We start from the raw sequence: 12542 nt of genomic DNA on the forward strand, positions 1-12542 counted from the left end.
TGCGGGCTGGAGTGCAGGAGACTGGGAAGTATTTCGGGCTGAGGTTGGGTGCAGCTGATCTCATTGAGGCTCAGGCACGCCCAGAAAAGCCTCTCTGGAGGGAAGAGGATCCTCCCATGTGAGGGCAGCCCAGGCAGTCCCCTGGCAGTCGGTGTCACTTGTGTTGTCACCACAGTGGTGGCAAGAGGTGACACGAGGATCATGAGCCTTGTGTCACATCAAATGATACACTCAGGGGAAAACAGATCAGCTGTTAGGCATGTGAGTGCCTGCCCTGGCTTGTGCTCCTCGTGCTCCTCCATCCTCCTGTGGCAAGAGGCGCAGCTGCTCTCAAAGGGATGGTGAGAGCTGGAGCGAGCCTCGGACAGCTTTGGGTATAAACCCAAAACTGCAGGGCAAACTCATGTCAGCTCAGCAGCCAGCCAGCCAGCCAGCAAGGTCCAAATTCCTGCCCACACTGCCTGGGACAGAAAGTCCTCCATGCTTGCACTGCTGGCCAAGCCTGCACTGGCCGAGTCCTCTATCGTGGAGAAGGGTAACCGGGTAATTCTCGTGTCTCCAGGTATGCCCTTGGCATTTTAATACATGAACAGGATCAAGGTCCTTATTAAATGGACTTACAGGCATTTTGTGTTCATAAAAAACACCCCAAAAAGGGGATCTGTGCATGTCCCATCCACTGCAGCTGTAAGAACTCCAAATGCACCCATCCCAGGAGAGCACCCTTGCCAGCAGGCTACAAGCTGCAGGATTATGGATTTACTGGAGGATGCCAGAGGGAATTCCTTCCTCATGTTGAATCTGGACAACAGCAAAGTCAAGAATTTTCCTCTACTCTTTGTTTACCAGGCTCGTGCCTCACTGTCTTCAGCATGAGAAGCTTTTGGCTAATCTGGCAGAAAAATTAATGCCTGAGTGGCACTTCTCTGAAAGACAGGCAGAGCCCTTCCCAGACATCACACAGAATCAGACATCCCACAGATTACAGAATTTGCACAATCTGTGCCTTAAATCATTATGAACATCTTGCTTTAAGTGTATATACCCTGATTTCAGCCCCTATCGTTATCTTCTGATACCAAATCCAAGCACCTTTATGTTGTTTTAATTTGGAAAGTGTGGGCAATGACCAAGTACCTATACAATCTGAAAATAAATAGGAAGATGATGTATCTTGGTGTGTTACTCTGTATTTAAATTTGTCTTCCTCTTGTGTTGGCATGGTCTATCTTATAGTTTAGAAATCCCAATAACTTCTAGAACAGCAAAAGCTGAAAATTAAATGACCCTAAATCAGGTACCCACACGGAATACAGTCAGTGGGACCTGGCTGATTCACATCCAAGATGTATTTCAGGATATTGGCACTTTCAAGGTACTCTTGCAAACTTGTATTACCACCTGGGGTACTTTGGAGGAGTAAAACCCACAGAGGAGGTCAGCAGCAAAATAATGGTTATTTTCTAGATGCAGAACTGGAAAGCCCACAGGCCCATCACTGCTTTGGGAGGGGAGTCCCAGGGATGCTGCTCTGCCATTTGCATGGTTGAGAAAGGGATTTATTGAGAGAACGAGGAAATATTCACTAAATTGTGTCCTGTACCATGAAACTTCTGTTTGGATACCAACAAGTGTGAAATCCCAGGGACGGAGTCGTAACCAACGCCAAGCCAAAAGCTGTGAAAATGTGACCCTCTGAAAAGTCAGGTTAGGAATTCTTTCCTAGCAGCGGTTTTCAGCTTGATATAGATGTTATCACTTGAACATTCCTTGGTTTGTACCACTGGGATTGTCCTTGAAAAGGCACGGCATGATCTCATGTTTTCCTTTCCTTTAAAAACCTTTAGGATTGAACCACAAGAGGTATTTTCCCATTAAACCCAGCTCCTCTGCCCAAGAGGCCGCAGAGATGGGCAGCAATACAACATTCCTTCCCAGGTCTGATGGAAATGCATCTGCATTCATAAATTTAAACATCTGGCTCCACTGCAAAGTAGGTCAGAGCTCATCTGTCAGAGAAGGACTTGTCAGAGATACAGGGAATTGTATTTTGTCCCTCCTGTTTCATTTATACAGCAGCAAAAGCGGAGCAGCCGTTCCCTCCATAGGTGCTGGAATGTGATGGCTGGGCCCCCAGGATGTGAATGTTCCCCTGCAGGGGAATTAAAGTGTGACTGATCCCTTTCCTGTGTCCTGTACAGGGGAGATGTGGCAGATTGTGATGCCACACCAGTGTGCACCAGTCTGTCCCTGAGCCTTGGCAGGCCGATGGGAACAAGAAAATGTGGGAGAAAATCTGTATTTCAGCCAGTGCTGTGGTTGTTGCTGGGTGTTTGCAAATGTGCTACAGGCAAAGCTGTCGCCCCAAGGTTTAGGCAGCATCAGGCATGACCATGGCCAGCTCTGTGCTGACCATCTCCAGGACTCCTCTCTCCTTAACCTGAGCACCATTCCAGCCTGGGAAAAAAGGCTTTCCAAAAATGTGTATATCTACAGATAGGGACAAGAACAGTTTCTTGAAACAGCATCTGCTGGAAAGTCTCTCTGACAGGCTGCTCTGAGGGCAAAACCCTCTGGTCTGGGTGTCACCTCCACATCTCCTCGGTGTGGTCCCTGGAACCTGATCAGCACCGTGGCACCAGCCTGGCCACATCCAGCCCCACCAGCACCTGCCCTTCCCCTGCTGTCAGCAGATCCCACCCTCCCCGAGGCACAGCCCTTGGGTTCTCCTGCCCAGAAAGCCGCAGAGGGAATGTTTCAGGCCGTGATATGGGATGGGTCAGCCTCACTGCAGTGCCCAGCCCAGGCAGCTTCCAGCTGGCGGTCCTGCCCTGCTCCTTTGTACCCGTGCCCTGTGCTGAGAACAGCTCCCAGCAGCGCTCCGGACACGTCCCAGCCTAAGGAAATGCCCGAAGCACATGCTCCAGCCCGGAGGTAGCACAGCGGGTCCACTGCTGTCTCCCGGGCTTGCCAAAACCTCCGGTAATTAAAATCCTTTCCCCGCAGTCAGCAAAGGACGCTGCGGTTCCCAGTGCTGGCAGGGGGAGCTGCCTCAGGGGGAGGTGAGAGCGCTGGGATGTGCTTTTAGGGCCTGAACCTCACAGTGGTGGGTTGGAAATCAGAAGAGGATAAGATTAGAACAAAAACATAAGAAGACTTCTGAGAGATGCTCCTGTGCAGGTGTGGCCATATCTTGGCTGCCCTCAGCTGCTCTGAGTGACGGCAGTCGAGGCTTTCCCACTAGGGGATGAGGGAAAATTCAGGTCCCTGGGATGCACATCTGCATGTGCACGTGTGCCCTTATGCCATGGAGTCAAAAGGGATGGCAAAGAAACCAGGAATCAGACAAATGAGACTTTTTTATCCTGAGGAACAGGAGGAAAGGGTGTCGGTGAGCATGTTGCAGGAGATGTCCTGCACTGCATGAGATTTCCTGGAGGAGGCTTTTTCTGAATGCAAAAAGCCCAAATTTCCCCACGTTCAAACATGAATGAAATGTTTCCCGTGGTTTTCCAACACTTGCTTTCACCCCAAGCAGCAAGTGAGCTACAAAACATCAGCTCTGCCTGTAGAATCAAAAACCCAGAAAAAAACCCCATGCGTGCAGAAAGCTCAGATTTATTGCCAAGTTTTGACGCAGGAGGGACAGGACTCAGTGCCTGTAGTGTAGTGAAACATTTACATTTCTTCTGCTGAATCAAATTCAGACTGCATGTGACCCTCAGGACCCCCAGCCCTTGGGGACAGACCCACTGGGAAGGACCCTGCCCCTGCCAGCTCTCGGATGGGGCTCCCAGCCCTGTGCATCATCCAAGGGCAGCTGCTCAGAGTGCACAGAGATGGACCTGGAGTTGGCTCCAGCTCAGGCCAGGAGCTGATGTCCACAGCACCCAGACTCCACCTCTCATGAAGCCCTGTAGGCTTTGGCCTCCAGCTGATCAAAAATTGCCATGTTTTGGTTCATTTCAGCCAACTGAGCACTGTTCATTTTGATTTCTCCCCCTCAACCCCCGCCCAAAAGCTGAAAGATCCTGACAGCTTGGGCCATTGTGTCAGCCGACTTTTCCTTCCAAAAATAATACTGTTTTTGATGCAAAATCCTCAGCCTGCTCTGTTTTAACTCTCTCCAGAGCCCTGTAACTCTGTGTGTGCAGGGATGCCTGTGTGTCCTCTGGCACGCTTTTCACATGGAAAGAAAGAACTTTTCCCTACCTGAACGCTCGTTCCCATTATTGAACCTCTTTGAAGTCGAGCAATAAAAAGTCCCCGTGCCCACGTGCAGAACTCCAGACCAGCCTTTTAATGTCTCAGATGCAAATCTCACTATAACAGTACCAAAAATGTGGGAGGCTGCTCCAGATTATTGCACTGATCTCATGACTGAGTTGTTCTTCAAATAAATACCTACAGATTAGACAATGCCCTCATTCCATCCACGAGGTGTGAGCATCTCCCTGCTGGGACCTTCTTTGCCCTATGGCCGTGTGGCTCTGGGCACCTCACTATCAGAAAGGCTGTAAGATGGGAAGAGGAACTTGGGTGATCACCAAAAGAATGAAATACATAAAAATCTGTGCCCTTGCACTGGAATAAATAATTTAACAAGGGAAGCCAGGACATTTCTGGCAGCAAATGCAGCATGTACTGTGTTTTTCTGCAATCCAGCAGCCATGGTGGTAGATGTGAGATGTTTTGGGGTCCAATAAAACACTCAGAGCCACCATGGCTCTTTGATCTGAGATATTGCAGTGCCTTTTTCGCACTGCATCACTTTTCCTCCCAGTTAGACAGAAAATAAAGCAAAAGCCAGAGGTGGAGGGATTATTGTAACCCTGCTGGCAGTAGTGAGGGCAAAGCCTCATTTCCCATAAGGAATGTGCAGTTAGCACCCACCTGTCTGCCCAAAGGCACCCTCCAGTCCATGCTCCCAAATGGGGGCCAATGATAGACCTCAGTAACTGATGTGTTCTTAGCCTGTAGGCCCATGAAGAAACCTCCTTCCACCTGCCCCATGGGGATGCGTCTCAGCTGGAGTCCAATAAAAGCTTGAAAATCACTCCTGGATGAGCAGAGAGAAGGTGCACAGAAACATCCATGTATGGGAGAGTGCTGAGCATGGAAGAAACAGAGACAGATTTGGGTGCATTTATCCTCAAAAGGAAAACTTTTTGAGTTTTAGCAGGCAGAGGCACTGGCTGGCCCAGCCTGGTTTTCAAGACACCTGAAGGCACAACCACGCTAGCAACCAGGTGATGTGGAGACGTGGGTAAGGCAGCTCCTGGGTGACCTTGGGTACATCACTACTGTCCCCTGGAGTCCCTCAGACATGGTCTAACTCCTTTTTCCCCCACTTCCATCACCCTGCTGCCGACTCTTCTGTTACAGGAATTCCACATTGCTATACCAGCCACATTCCTACTTGGAGCAAGCACAGTGCCCAAGGCTTCTCCCCTCCTGGACCAGGCTGGTGTCTCCAGATGATGGTCTGGTCCCAACCCAGCTACATGAGAGCCCTTGCCCAGTCCAAACACAGACCTCTGCCCAGCTACAACCAGGAGGCACCTCGGGAAAGTAGAAAAACAAGCAGTGAGAATAAACATCCGGATGAGGGCTGAGGAGGGAAACCAAAACACTGAGGGAAGCCAGGAATAATAAGAACCAAAAACAAATAGAAAAGAGCTAACAGGAGCAACTGATCTAAAAATAAAATGAAAGAACAGCAGCAGGGTGGAGGGGCTAGGATATTTTGGGGTCTGGCAAAGCATGTAGGGTTTGTGGGGCTCAGTTTTGCTGTGGTGGAGCTCAGCCCTGGGGCAGAGCCAGGTTCTCCTCTCACTGCCTTCTCTCACTGAAGTGGGGGAGGATGGAGGGTGTAAGCTGGGACTCCCAGGAGCTGTTTGGATGGCAGTGATGACAGCAGGCTGCTCTTCAACCCCGCCACATCTCCCCTGGGGGCAAATGTGTTTGCTGCAGATGCTGTCCCAGGAGCAGATGTCCCATCCAAAACCCTTCTCAGCCCCCAGCAGAGGTTGCTCATCCCTCCAACCTGCCCCCGTGCTGGCCCATGGCTCTCTGTGAGGCAGGGGCCATGTCTGCTCAAGGACTGGGGGGAGAAGATGTGTCTCCTGGACACCCCAAATCAGGGATGTCCTTCCACAAAGTGAACCCTGGTTATCCCAGGAGTTGCCCAGATATGGCTCTGCAAATCCTGTCAACACAGAGCCATTCACTTGCTCCAAAATTTATATCCAGAGGTGAAACCACTGAAAATCAAACCACTAAAAACCCGTTTGTTGGTTCCCTGAAGCCCCTCAGGCCCAGATCATACAAAATCAGTAGGGGAAAAAAATATTCTTTTTTCTTTTTTCCCCAAAGAATTAGCTTGCAGCGAGAAGGCTGTGCAGGACAGACTCTGCACCTGGCTGTCCCAGGTGGACAGGGAGCATGGAGTGCACAAACCCTCAGCAGCTTGGAGACAGGCATGGGGCTATCAGGGTCTAAATCTCCCCCTGGGAAGACACAGCTGGGCAAGGACTGACCTCCACTTTCTCCAAGCTGACCACAGGGCTCCTCTGCATAAGCACCTTCTTTTACCTTTCAGACATTCGTTTTTCCTTTGTGGTTGCCCCCATTATTCCTGTTTTTAGGGCTGGGAACTTGCCCCCATCTTCCTTCTCTGCCACCAACGCTCCCCTCACCCTGGCACCAGTGCTGGCTCCTTGAGGTGGCATTTCTGTGGTGGGACCCAGGAGCTGCAGGCAGTCTGGCAGCATGCTGGAATAAGAGAAAACGCCCTGGCCACCTCTTGGCCCCTGACTCGGAGCAGTTCCCCTCTCTCAAAAGCAAGATAAGCTGGGTTGAGGCACTGCTGCCACCGGACCCACCACGTCAGACCTCCCCTTTCCTGTTCTTGGAAGCCCAAGGGCTGCAAGTCCACAGCCACCTAATCAAAACCAATGGTGAATTTTAAGGATGGGGGAAAATAAAACCATAAAATTCAAAGAAATCAGTCTGGATGGAAAGCCAAGGAGGCCACGTGCCAGGAAAGTGAGCTGCCTGCCAGTTTGGCACGAAGTGAATGCTTGGCCTGTTGAGACGGAATGCCGGAGCTGGGCACGCTGAAGAGGCACTTACCATCTTCATGGGGAAAGGAGAGGCGGGGAAGAGGACAGCCATGAGGACCAGACAGAGCCTGAATGACAGATGAGTCCCAAACACACACTTGAGTGTGAGGATGGGTGTGGGGGAGGATCAAGGCATGTCACCACCAGGGACTTGTCTGGTGTTTGTCAGCACAGCCTCATAAATGACAATGGTGCAGCTGCTGTGGACAGGCTCCCACTGAAGCCAGAGCTGGAGATGCACAGAGCAAGGGACATTCCCCAGCAGGAGTGATGAGGGCACTGGGCTGTGGAGCAGCAGGAAAGGGCTCCCAGCAGCTCAGGGAGCAGAGCAACTGGACAAGGAAGAGAAGGATGCGGCCAAGAGCAGCATGTAATGCACCAGCCCCAAGAGTCAGATGTTCAACAGGCATTGAAGGCCCCAGATATCTTTCCCTGTGCAGGAACAAGACACCCAAATCATCACTGAGTGCTGAAATGGGGGTGCAGGTCATACCCCAGCAGGGCGGCAATGCCCAGGCTCCTCCCCGGCCACCCCTCACCAGCGGCAGAGGAGGTGGGGAGCCAATGCATGACTTTCCCTGCTTCCCACCTCTGGCAGCATGTGCTGGCACAGGGCACGGGCTGCTTTCCAGGATCCGGTCTCTCCCTGGCTGCTTTCCCCGGCTCCCCAGGACACGGCACAGCAGACAGCAAACCAGCCCCTCTCTGTGGGCTTCTTAAGACCCAGCGCAAGGAGCCTGTGAAAGGAGTAGCCGCAGCCAAGTTTCCCCTTGTTTTTACTTTCCCCGTTTCATTTTGTCTGGGTCCAAGTGGTGGGTTTCGAGTGCAGCCTCTCCCTCTCGCGGCTCTCCCCCGCTGGTCCCAGCAGCGCAGCAAGAAAACGTCGAGTCCCCGGCAGTCGGCACCTCCCTGGCTCTGAAAGCTGCACCCGGCAGATTCCCGGCTGGATCCTGGGATGGGATTGCAGGGACTGGTGGGAATGAGCTGCTGCTTTGTGTCTTTGCTGAGAAAAAAAAAGAAACTGGATCTTTTGAGTGTGAGTCTAATCTTCCAAAAATGAGGGGTTTGCTCTCAAAAGTCTCATGTTTTTGTTCACATGTTTCTGGACACCGAGGCTGGACCTGCTGAGCTTTTCCAGCAGGTTTCTCCTAAAATCCCCAGCAGGCTCCTCCACTGGCCCCTGCACATCCCAACCCCTGGCCATACCCTGCTGCAGCTGCTCCCTGCTCAGGACCAGGCCCTCGCAGCCCTGCTTCCCAAAACCGGGTTGCCTGTGAGAAATTAATGCATTTCATGCACTAACCCACACAGGTAGAAGATTAAAAGGCAAACATGGGCTCAGTGCTCTCTCCCAGATCTGCTGGGTCCTCTGGGAATTGCCTGCCCAGCTGCACAGCATCCCTGCTCAGGAGCTGACAGGACAAGTGACGGGTAAACAGAGCTTTTCCATGGAAACATTTGTTCAACAAAGAATTGCAAATTTTCATGGTGAGTATCTGGTTTCCTCCAAACTTAATTGTTGTTGTTTCTGAAAGCTGCCTGGCCGGTCTGGATCTGGCTTTCGTGAGCCTTTTTTTTCCTCTAATGCTTAATTTTCAGCAATTAGGATATCCCTACTTTTTTTTTTTCTTTTTTCTTTAGGTTTCTATCCTTTTTTACAACATAAATGGAGGCAATGGCAGCTCTTTTGGGCTTTTCTGCAGGGCACGAACTCTCTTTCTCACTGACAGGTTAATGGTAATGATCATAGAATCACAGAAGGGTTTGGGTTGGGAGGGACCTTAAAGGACATCCAGCTCAAACCCCCCTACCATGGGCAGGGACACCTTCCACTATCCCAGGTTGCTCCAAGCTCCTTCCAACCTGGCCTGGAACGTTTCCAGGAGTGGGACATGGACAGCTTCTTTGGGCAACCTGTGCCAGACCCTCACCACCCTCCCAGTAAAGAATTTCTTTCTAATATCCAATCTAAATCTCCCCCTTTTTGGTGATGGGGGACCCTGGAAGGGACACTTAGATTTTTAGGCTAATTGGAGAGAATTGGAGAGGTGGAACTGAGCAGCTGCTCTGAGCCACCTCAGCACACAGATGCCAGGGAAAATCCAGGCTATTCACAGAGCCAAAGAGAAGTGGGGATAATTCGAGGTAAAGCTCCTGAAGGACACACATGAGCACAGAAGGAAGCAAAAGATCACGTCCAACTATCCAGAAGGAGATAAGAGATGATCCCTGCAGGGTGCTTTGGTCCCCCTGGGGTGCTGGGACATCGGGATGTCCCTGTGTCCACGGAGCCCCGCGGGCTCATCTCTCCCCACCCCTGTGACCCAGCGCTGCCTTTTTCCCCCTGGCGTTTTCTTGCTTAACTTCATTTTCTCAAGGAGTGGGGAGGCAGAGGCACGGCGTGCTCCCGGCGGGTCGCTGCCAGGGATGCGCCCGCGGAGCCGGCGGGGTCCCGGCGCAGGGCGGTGACAGCAGGTGGCACTGCAGCCCCAGGAACCAGCCCCGCACGGCCCCTCCGCTCCCGCTCCCGCTCCTGCGCTGCCATTCCCGCTCCCATTCCGACATCCACACACACCACGCACACTCCCACTTCCATACTCTCACACTCACACGCCTATATCCCCACTTCCACGCTCCCACTCCGACTCCCACACTCCCAGATCAGCACTCGGGCGCAGAAGCCTCCCTGCGCTCCACAGAGCATCCCCCTCCTGGGACACCACCAACCCTCATGATTTCAGCCACCATCAAGCAGGAGAGTTTGGGGTATTATTCCTAACCCACGCCAGAGCAGAGTGTCCAGGGAAATCCTGTGCACAGTGAGGGTGTGGTGCAAGGATAAGACCTGGAGCAGAGAAGCCTCATCCTCACTCCAGCAGCAATGGGACTTGCCACTGCCTTTTTGGGATGCAGGAGGCTGAACGTGCCTGTTGCTTGTGCACAGCAAAAGCAGCTGGAGGAGGGAAGCAGTCCATGAAATCAAGGTAGCCTGGACAAAGTGCAATCACCAGCCACTGCAAACCTGGGGGATTTAGGGAGGAACACAAGTTGCTGTAAAACCGTGAATGTGAACACAGCATTTAAAGAAAATCCAACATCCTTCCATGAACTGTACTGATTTATGCCAGTAAATTTACACCCAGTAAATTTACACCCATCTCTCCAGTTGTGCCTGCTAAGAATAAAATCAGGGATGCACCATAGCCTCTGTTCCCATCCTGTAACTCCTCTGTGAGCTCAGGCTTTATTTTTAGCCCAGCTTCCTCGGGGCTCTGTCTGATCTAATTTCTCCAGAGAGAAGATTTTTTCTGCTAGATGCCACCTTCCTGCTGGAAACCCCCATTTCTCCCCAGCACTGCTGAAGGGCTTGACTTTTTCAAGCAAATTGGAAAGATAATTCAGTCAAATTTGGGGGGAAAAAAAGGCAGCCAAATAGAGCAAGTCCTAAAAGAGCATCTTGGGGTGAGATAGACAAGTGGGATGCAGACATTGGAGTAGCTGGTCAGTGGCTTTAGGAAAGGCAGGGTTACTGGAGGAGGAAGGAAAAGGGGATATTTTCCTGCTTTCTTGCTTTGATTTGGCTGGTGTATCATTGCCAAGCTCTTGGTGACAGACTCTCAGGCAGTTTTCTGCGAGGGCTCAGTGCTGGTTCCTGGTGTTTGGTCCTGTGATGTTGTTTCTGGCCGGCAGCGGGTTGAGCTCATGTCTTGTAATTAGTGGGTGGGCTTGAGGAGACCACTGCGGCTTCCGATCTCTCGGGGAAAGAGAGAAAATAAGCAGGATTAAGGAATTTCAGAAAATTATAGGCATTTTCATTCCACATAACTTTGCCAGGAACACCAAACCCTGGAGAAGGACAGCCACGGCAGGACACGTTACCCATGGGCAGGACTAAAGGACTTTGTTTCTCATCAGTCACCCAAAAAACTCTGAGTGTGTATTTTTGTGTGTGTGTGCGCACATGCAGCCTTCCCTGGGCTGGCAGCGGCCCTGGGAACACGGCACCTCTGCAAGATTAAAGGGATATATTCCATCTGCAAGCACAGTTTCGTACAGATTTCTCTTTTATAGCCAGATTGCTGTAGGTGGAGGGACCTGAGGGATGAGGAGGGATGTCAGAGCAAGGGGAGAATTGGCTCTTGTTCATTTTTAGCCAAGTCTATCTGTTGAGGTGATAATGCCACATGTGCAGCCCAGCCCACCCTGGCTGTTGGACCCCACTTGAGCTAATCCCCTCCTAGCTCACATGGTTTTCCTGCAGCAGGGAGAGACAGAAATCCAGCCACAAATTCCCCAGGAAAATGTCAATTGTGAAGCTGCAGCAACTGAGCAGGAGTTGTAGGAGTACACATAGCACTTGGAACTGCTTTCACTGGGATCTTTGTCCTTGGTGTAGGAACCTGGCAAGGGGTTGGGAGCCCAACTCCCCAGCCTGGCTCATCCAGCACCTCAGTGGACATTTCTGCTATGCATATTCACTCAGCAGCATTTAAAACTCATGAACAGTCAGGTTTTTGGTGCTAAATGCATAAAATAAACACAAATGCTGTTTCAGGTGGTCATGTATCGTCCTGCTTCTGCTTCAAGGTACAGAATCCAAGCATCCCACTCCCATCTGAGTGAAAGGAGGTTCCATCTCCAGCATCCCTTGCTGCCATTTTTCCCAAATAACAACTTTTGTCTTGAGAAAAGGACTGACATTCAGAGCAGGTGGGATCTGATCAGCCAGATTATGAGGCACATGCCCAAAACATGGCTTTTAGAATTACAATAGAGACAAAAAACTCCACTATCTCTTTTATAACTGCAAACGAGATCTAATCCTGCACCTCCTGGGAATGGCTTATCAGGTGAGTTGTTCTACAGGGTGACTCTATCAGGTGCATTTATCTCTCCATGTACATGTACATGTACATGTACAGGAGATGTTTATGTATTCGGTCTCCCACTCAGTGCAGACATTAATCATGTGCTGCTCCACCCAAAAAAACATAAAAGTTGCAATGGCTGCTTCCACTGTCACTCATGTGACTCTTATTTGAGGGTTTATTGCACCAGAGCTGCCAATTGCAAGTCTCTAGACCCTAAAAAAAACCAAAGCTCTTCTCACTAAAAAGCAGCGAGGTTTGGAAAAGAGCCCACTGCTTTTTCTGCAATTGCTTCAGGCAACAATTGCCATGCCATGGAGACATCTCATCCCTGGGATGGTGGCCTCTGCTGGCATCCCTGCCATGCTGCACACATCCAGCACCCACCTCCAAACCAGCCAAGAACCTTTCTCTCCCCACTCTCCTTATTTCAGCTAAATAACCGTGCGATTATTTTTCCACATGAAAGTGCCCCGGTGTTCAGGTGGACAATCTGACTCCGGCTGAGCCGCCTGGAATCCCTGCGGTTTTGATTTTCAACAGGGAACAA

This window comes from Corvus cornix, chromosome 5, assembly GCF_000738735.6.
Source record: "Corvus cornix cornix isolate S_Up_H32 chromosome 5, ASM73873v5, whole genome shotgun sequence".
NCBI lineage: Eukaryota > Metazoa > Chordata > Aves > Passeriformes > Corvidae > Corvus > Corvus cornix.